At 37.7% G+C, this 7,500-nt stretch overlaps 5 non-coding genes across 5 annotated transcripts; 1 reads left to right on the plus strand and 4 right to left on the minus strand.

Annotated features, from left to right (window-relative positions):
* Positions 1 to 1,360: 1,360 nt before the first annotated feature.
* On the plus strand, positions 1,361 to 1,432 carry TRNAE-CUC (transfer RNA glutamic acid (anticodon CUC)). The gene has a single exon. It is a non-coding gene; the product is annotated as a tRNA-Glu (tRNA).
* A 1,708-nt stretch (positions 1,433 to 3,140) lies between these two features.
* Positions 3,141 to 3,212, minus strand: TRNAE-CUC (transfer RNA glutamic acid (anticodon CUC)). The gene has a single exon. It is a non-coding gene; the product is annotated as a tRNA-Glu (tRNA).
* A 1,289-nt stretch (positions 3,213 to 4,501) lies between these two features.
* TRNAE-CUC (transfer RNA glutamic acid (anticodon CUC)) lies at positions 4,502 to 4,573 on the minus strand. The gene has a single exon. It is a non-coding gene; the product is annotated as a tRNA-Glu (tRNA).
* Positions 4,574 to 5,036: 463 nt separating this feature from the next.
* Positions 5,037 to 5,108, minus strand: TRNAE-CUC (transfer RNA glutamic acid (anticodon CUC)). Its single transcript has one exon. It is a non-coding gene; the product is annotated as a tRNA-Glu (tRNA).
* A 1,161-nt stretch (positions 5,109 to 6,269) lies between these two features.
* Positions 6,270 to 6,341, minus strand: TRNAE-CUC (transfer RNA glutamic acid (anticodon CUC)). The gene has a single exon. It is a non-coding gene; the product is annotated as a tRNA-Glu (tRNA).
* Between the last annotated feature and the right edge of the window lie 1,159 nt (positions 6,342 to 7,500).

Genomic DNA, 7,500 nt, shown 5'->3' on the forward strand with positions numbered 1-7,500 from the left:
AAAAAAAAAAATCAAGCATTTCGTTATATTTCCATAAGATATTATGATAAAAAATTGTTACAATCCAGTAAAACATTCATCTTAATCATTATTCATAAAGAAATGGATCCAATGCTATCTGTAATTTTACATTAGGCTATTAAAAGGTGTGTTTGTATATTGGTAACATTTGTTATCAAATACTTATTATGTTTTGTTGCTATAAAGGAAAACAGTCATGATGATGGAATTATGCATTTTCATTCAGATTTCGTACTTGAAGATGTGTTAGAGATCCTTTAATTCATGATAAATCAAACTTGCTGAGTGATTTACATCAAGTGTTTCCGCACCTCTATGCATTGGCAAAGGCCAATCCTTATTTACATTAGTCATATTGTTTTTTTCCCGTTACTATGCATCCTCAGTAGGTTGCTCTTGCACATTAATTGATTTCCACATGGCAAAGTGACATTTACACACTCCTGAAGGTATTTATGAAGCTGATATGAGCTGAGGAGGGTCGCTACGATAAGCGTCACGAGAGGTTTCGGGCTCCCGTAAATGTCTCTCGTACGGAGATGTGTTTACGACCTCAGGAGTGTTTTGAAAATACGCTCGTTGCGAGAAACTAGAGAGTAACTTGTTTTACGATATAAACAGACCATTTACGATATCGTAAGACGTTAGTAAATCCGGCCCCAGTACCGTTAAGTCCAAAATCAGTAACTACATATACAGGGTATAAATAAAGATATATATATATATATATATATGCACACACACAAACACACACACACACACACACACATATATATATATATATATATATATACATACACAAATGCATAAACTTACATTATATGTGTATATATACATATATAATGTATAATTGTAAATATTGGCATTCTTACCGATTCCCGTGGTCTTTGAAGAATATTCAGTTATAACCTAAATAATTCTGAACATATATTAGGGAGTAAATGATACTAGGGAGTAAATGGTATGTGAATCTTTATATTAGATTGGACTGAGTACTTGTTGTTTGCCAGGAAAAGTCCTAAAATCTTTGATAAATTGATTTCTAATGGTGTGATCTTGGATTATCTTTATCATCTCTATTTCCTAATGTATCACGAACATTTCAATTTAAAGAAAATTCTCAATTATCGATGTCTTAGTCCGAGGGCAACAAAAATGAAGGGATCAGACGACGATTGAAGGGGCGGGGCCGAAGCCATGACGTCATACCTGCCATCGCGTTGCCGGACAACGACTAGATCGCTTATGTGTTGAAGAAAATCCAACGCACTGGTACTTATGTTGATCTACTTAAATTATTTAAAATCTCATTTATACTTCATCACATTAATAAATTAAGTCCCGTGTGGTCTAGTGGCTAGGATACGCGGCTCTCACCCGCGAGGCCCGGGTTCGATTCCCGGCACGGGAAGAGTTTTCGGTGATTTCAACGCAGCTCAAACGCGCTGCCTGAGATTTCACCACGACGTTCTCCCAATACTTGGCCGCAACAGTAGATGGCATTTTTTCACTTTGGTACATCTGTTTATATCGGTTTTGTTTCTTATCAAGTTTAAAATATTCAAAAATATAGATACATTTAATGTCAATGTATGTAATTTTATTCCGTAACAACTATTATGAAAATCATTATCTCATAATTCTAACAATCTGTGTTGTATACTGGTGTATAATTATTTAAAAAATAATAAAAGCGAATGCAACACTATATCTAATCAACTAGATATTAGATAATTGCAACTCAAAATCTTTAATGGTTCACCTGTCACTTGAGGGCAATATCCCGCCTGTCCTCAGATAATCTACAGTATGTTGTAAGTTCCACGATGACCAAATACTAATTAGATATACGGCCAGAATTGTACGAGGTCGACCCAATTAATATTCAATTAAACCGACTTACATATAAACATAAATTAAAGCATATCTCTCAGTCTTGATATATATGTCAACCTGATAGATAGACAGATAAATGTATATCTGTCAGATAGATAGACAGATATGCATTTATGTCTGTGTACATGCATGTTCGTAAGCATAAATACTCACTGGGTCAGGCCTGCCACAATATTAGCAAAGCGGCCGATAGTTATTGGTTATTAGGTTCCTACTGACTTCGGAGCGTTCCTCGTCTATTTTACCCTTAAGAAAACGAATGCGCGCGCAGGTATATCATAAGTTACTAATTGGCCAAGTTCTTATCGCAAGCCGCTCGTGTGTAATAGATGTAACTTCACGATATACTCCGCCAACATTCGCGCGAATAATTCTTTGTGGAAAGGACTACCATCAGGTATTTTTTAAAATGAAATGCCGTAGTGTGAATGGAGATACTTTAGATGTATGGTGACGAAGAAATGTAAAACCAACTTATCGTGATTTTTGAAGTTGCAACTATTTGATTTGTCATATCTTGAATGTAAAGTGATATGTTACCTACCTTTTCTTACTATATTTCACTGCATATTTCTTAACAATTATCATACCTTGTAACTTTGAAGACCGAGGGTGTAATAAGTATACTAACATTGCGGAAAGTACATAAAGTTGCCCTAAATTTTATGAATGTGAATCATTTTCAAAATGTCCAGTACCATTTTAGTATGGAAGTAATTTAGTTCGCATGGAACATGTACACTTAATGTGACTCTAATAACACCATGGGCGAATGTATTGAAAAGTGAAAGAAAGAATTAAAGATCGAGGTTAGGATTTTCTATACGGCTCATTCATCAATCTCAATAAATTAGATTCTCGACCTTCACTCCCAAAACCGGACGGTTCCCTCAATTAGGATAGCCACACCTAGAGTGTTCTTTATCTGATTATTTTGTCGATAATGATCGTCTTGGAGTTCTTTAAAACATTATTTAGTTCTGACGAAATGATTTTAAAGCCAGTCTAGGCACGCCTAGCTTCGTGGAAGTTTAACAGTAATGTTACCAAAATACTACGAAGTAGGTTAGAAACACGGGTTGAACCGAGTAGTGAAAGCTAATCTTTTGAAAACCCGACCTCAATTACGATTGAATAGTTAATTAGTATTTAGGTATCATTTGACACTTGCCTAGGTATTTGCCAATACAATTTATCTTTAGTATCACCGAAGACAAACATACTTCCCGTGCCGGGAATCGAACCCGGGCCTCGCGGGTGAGAGCCGCGTATCCTAGCCACTAGACCACACGGGATATTACCAGGATATATTTACATTGAATCAAAAGGAGCATTTTCAAGAAAGGTTATACGACTAGAGTAGCTAGACAATAAAACAGTATAGTGGCGAGATTAGGTAAGCTCTCTGAGGGTAGTTCAAGTCCAATATGTGATGGTATTTTTGCGCATCAGAATAACCAAAGATGTAAAGTTAAAACTCGAAATTGATATTCTGTCCCTGCCCCAAATCTCATAGATATTATAATCTTGCATAGTAAATGCACTGCTTTTTGCAATTCATTTCATAACTATTTGTAAGTGCTTAGATAGGAGGAAAGCAAAAACAAATTTTTATACCGCAGGAATTTAGTAAAATTGGCGGTGGTCCTCCAAATCCTCTAAGTATCAGGATGGATATGCAGCTTGCGTCTTTTATGATGGAATATGAGGTAAAAATATTGTGGAACCTATCAAGAAAAATTTCGGATTATATCATTTTAATTTTAGGTTGATTTTGCTACAACAAGTTTTTGTCCTGAGCCTGCGACCAGGTTGAAGCACTTCCTGATCAGACGTCACAAGAACCACACACATTAGTTCTTACATCCCTTACTTCACCCCAGGCACTAGTTCCGGAGAACCTGCTTTGGTATCTGGAAGCACCTCTTCCCTCTCACCGGCCTCCGCCTCTCCCTCTCCGTTTTCCTCCCCCGTCGCCTCTCGCTTCTTCCTCCTCCTCCTTCTCTTCTTCCACTCTTCCTCTTCCAGAAACTTCCTACTTCCCCAGCCTTCTAACTTCTTCTGCTGTGCTTGCATGCAGGATTATGGCAGACTGAAATTGATGAGGTACAATGAAAGAACCTCATGAACGGATGGAAAATGGGAAGCTGAAAGAGAAACAAAGAATATGCAACAATATAAGACCATGAGTCTCATTCGTCCATCTCAATGAAATTGATTCTCGATCCTCAAGACTGGACCGTCTACTTAGGTTAAGATAGCCAGGTAGTGTGTCCTTAACCTAAATCTTTTGCAGATAATACTAGTCTCAGAATTCTTTAAAGCACTATCTAGTTATCATTAAAAGCATTTTAAAGCCGAAACACGCCAAGCTTGGGGGGGGGGGGTTAATTGAACTATTGCCAAGATGACCAGAGGTAGTTCAGACACACAGGTTGAAGCCAAGTAGAGGAACTTATACTTCTGGAAAATCGGACTTGCTCTTAACTTATACGACTAATTAGTGTTTATATATCATTTGCCACATGACTAATGACTCGCCAACACGTAACTTACCATTTGTCATAACCGACTGCAAAGACATTTCCCGTGCCGGGAATCGAACCCGGGCCTCGCGGGTGAGAGCCGCGTTTCCTAGCCACTAGACCACACGGGATTAAATATATTTAAATGAATAAGTAAATCATAAAAAAGTAAAAAGAAGAAGAAAAACGATTGAGACCATGAGTCTCATTCGTCCATCTCAACAATTTTGATTCTCGACCCTCAAGACTGGACGGTCCACTTAAGTTAAGATAGCCAGGTAGTGTCCTTAACCTTATTATTTTGCAGATAATACTAGTCTCAGAATTCTTTAAAGCACTTTCTAGTTATCATTAAGAGCATTTTAAAGCCGAAACACGCCTAGCTTGGGGGGGGGGGGAGTTTAATTGAACTATTGCCAAGATGACCAGAAGTAGTTCAGAAACACAGGTTGCAGCCAAGTAGAGGAACTTATACTTCAGGAAAATCGGAGTTGCTGTTAACTTAAACGACTAATTAGTGTTTAGATATCTATTGCCTCATGACTAATGACTCGCCAACACGTTACCATTTGGCATAACCGACTGCAAAGATACTTCCCGTGCCGGGAATCGAACCCGGGCCTCGCGGGTGAGAGCCGCGTATCCTAGCCACTAGACCACACGGGATATAAAATGATGATATGAAAAAGTAAATTATAGAAAAGTAAAAAGAAGAAGAAAAAAGATTGAAAATGCAAACTCAAGACGGCTTAGAAACTATAGAACAAAGAAATGGTATTGTATTGTCATTACTGTCGTAGCCATTTCATTTTATGTAGTATCTGGGTATATTATGGAGATATATGAACAGGCAGATATATAGGCTTAATTTCCAGACATAAACACGCTCATTCACTCACTCTCTTTCACACACATACATGCATATACATATATATATAATCATATATATATTTGTGTGTGTGTGTGCGTGTGTCTATGTGTGTGTGTGTGTGTGTGTGTGTGTTCTCAGAATGACTACAGGCATCATATGCAATTTATCTTAATTGCAATTTGTTAGTACGCAGTGTTAAGGGTTACAAGCAGGTCTTATGCAAAATAACTTCTATATTAACAATAAAAATTCGCCCCAGGCACTAATTCCGAAGAACCTGCATTGGTATCTGGAAGAACCTCTTCCCTCTCACCGGCCTCCGCCTCTCCCTCTCCGTTTTCCTCCCCAGTCGCCTCTCGCTTCTTCCTCCTCCTCCTTCTCTTCTTCCACTCTTCCTCTTCCAGAAACTTCCTACTTCCCCAGCCTTCTACCTTCTTCTGCTGTGCTTGCATGCAGGATTATGGCAGACTGAAATTTATGAAGTACAGATGAAAGGACCTCATAGACAGATGGAAAATTGAAAGCTGAGAGAGATACTTAAAGAATATGCAACAATATAAGACCATGAGTCTCATTCGTCCATCTCAACAAAATTGATTCTCGATCCTCAAGACTGGACCGTCTACTTAAGTTAAAATAGCCAGCTAGTGTCCTTAACCTAAATCTTTTGCAGATAATACTAGTCTCAGAATTCTTTAAAGCACTTTCTAGTTATCATTAACAGCATTTTAAAGCCGAAACACGCCTAGCTTGGGAGGGGGGGAGTTTAACTGAACTATTGCCAAGATGGACAGAAGTAGTTCAGAAACACAGGTTGAAGCCAAGTAGAAGTTGTACTTCATGAAAATCGGACATGCTCTTAACTTATACGACTAATTAGTGTTTAGATATCATTTGCCTCATGTCTAAAGACTCTCCTACACGTTACCTTTTGTTATAACCAACTGCAAAGATATTTCCCGTGCCGGGAATCGAACCCGGGCCTCGCGGGTGAGAGCCGCGTATCCTAGCCACTAGACCACACGGGATATAATACCTGAACATGAAAAAGTACATTATAAAGAATGAAAGAGAAGTAGAAAAAAAAAATGGATGCATATTCAAGACCGCTTATACTCTCAGGGAAGTTAGAAACTATAGAACAAAGAAATGGTAATGTATTGCCATTACTGTCGTAGCCATTTCCTTTTATGTAGTGTCTGGGTACATTATGGCGATAATATACCCAGACACTACATAAAAGTAACAGGCAGATATATAGGCCTAATTTCCACAGACAAACACTCATTCACTCTCTTTTACACACATACATGCATATACATATATATAATTATATATATATTTAAAAGTGTGTGTGTGTCTGTGTTCTCAGAGTACTGGCACCATATACGATTTACCTTCCTTGTAATTTGTTAGTACACAGTAATGAGGGTTACAAGCAGGCCTTATGCAAAATAACTTCTATATCAATTGCAAAACAACTATGTTAATTTACAGTATTATATTCCAACCTATTTGGTAATAATTTAAAAATAATTTCCGATGATCGGTTCGTAAGCTGATGTGTAAACAAACCTTATTCGCCGCCATACACACCAGGTCACTTTAATGAACCTCGCGCGTCAGAAGGCTGCAACAAGCCCCAAGTCCCCATCCCCAGAGAGAGCAGATAAAAGGAAGGCAAGGGAATGAATTGCAATATTGAACGCAAGCAATCTCGATTATAATCCTTGGGCCGGACACCAGCCATTGTCGGAATTCAACCCAAACTTACTTTTGTTTCCACGGATAATATCTGAATAAAAATGAATTGAATATTAAGGCTGAATGTGTAAATTGGTTAAAATTGAGTGACAGCAGCGTTACTTTATCTCGAACAGCATTCTTATTAGCTAATGTCCTAAGAAATATTCAAGGATTTTGTTGTATCCAAAAACCTTGTGAAAAATGAAATGGTTAAAAGGGGGAAAATATTCCAAACAATTACGGAAAGCAGTACTTAAGGTAAATAAAAATGAGTAGGGATTAAGAATACTTAAGGGTATTCAACTATTTCACGTGTAAAAACTTTTTTTTATTATGTAAACCGACCAAACGAAGGATCCCAGACGAACTCTGACAGGCGTTCCAAAAATATAGGATGAAATGAGTATTGCAAGAGCGAAATCGATGCAACTAGGGACACGG

The sequence above is a fragment of the Penaeus vannamei genome, chromosome 33 (assembly GCF_042767895.1).
Source record: "Penaeus vannamei isolate JL-2024 chromosome 33, ASM4276789v1, whole genome shotgun sequence".
Lineage (NCBI taxonomy): Eukaryota > Metazoa > Arthropoda > Malacostraca > Decapoda > Penaeidae > Penaeus > Penaeus vannamei.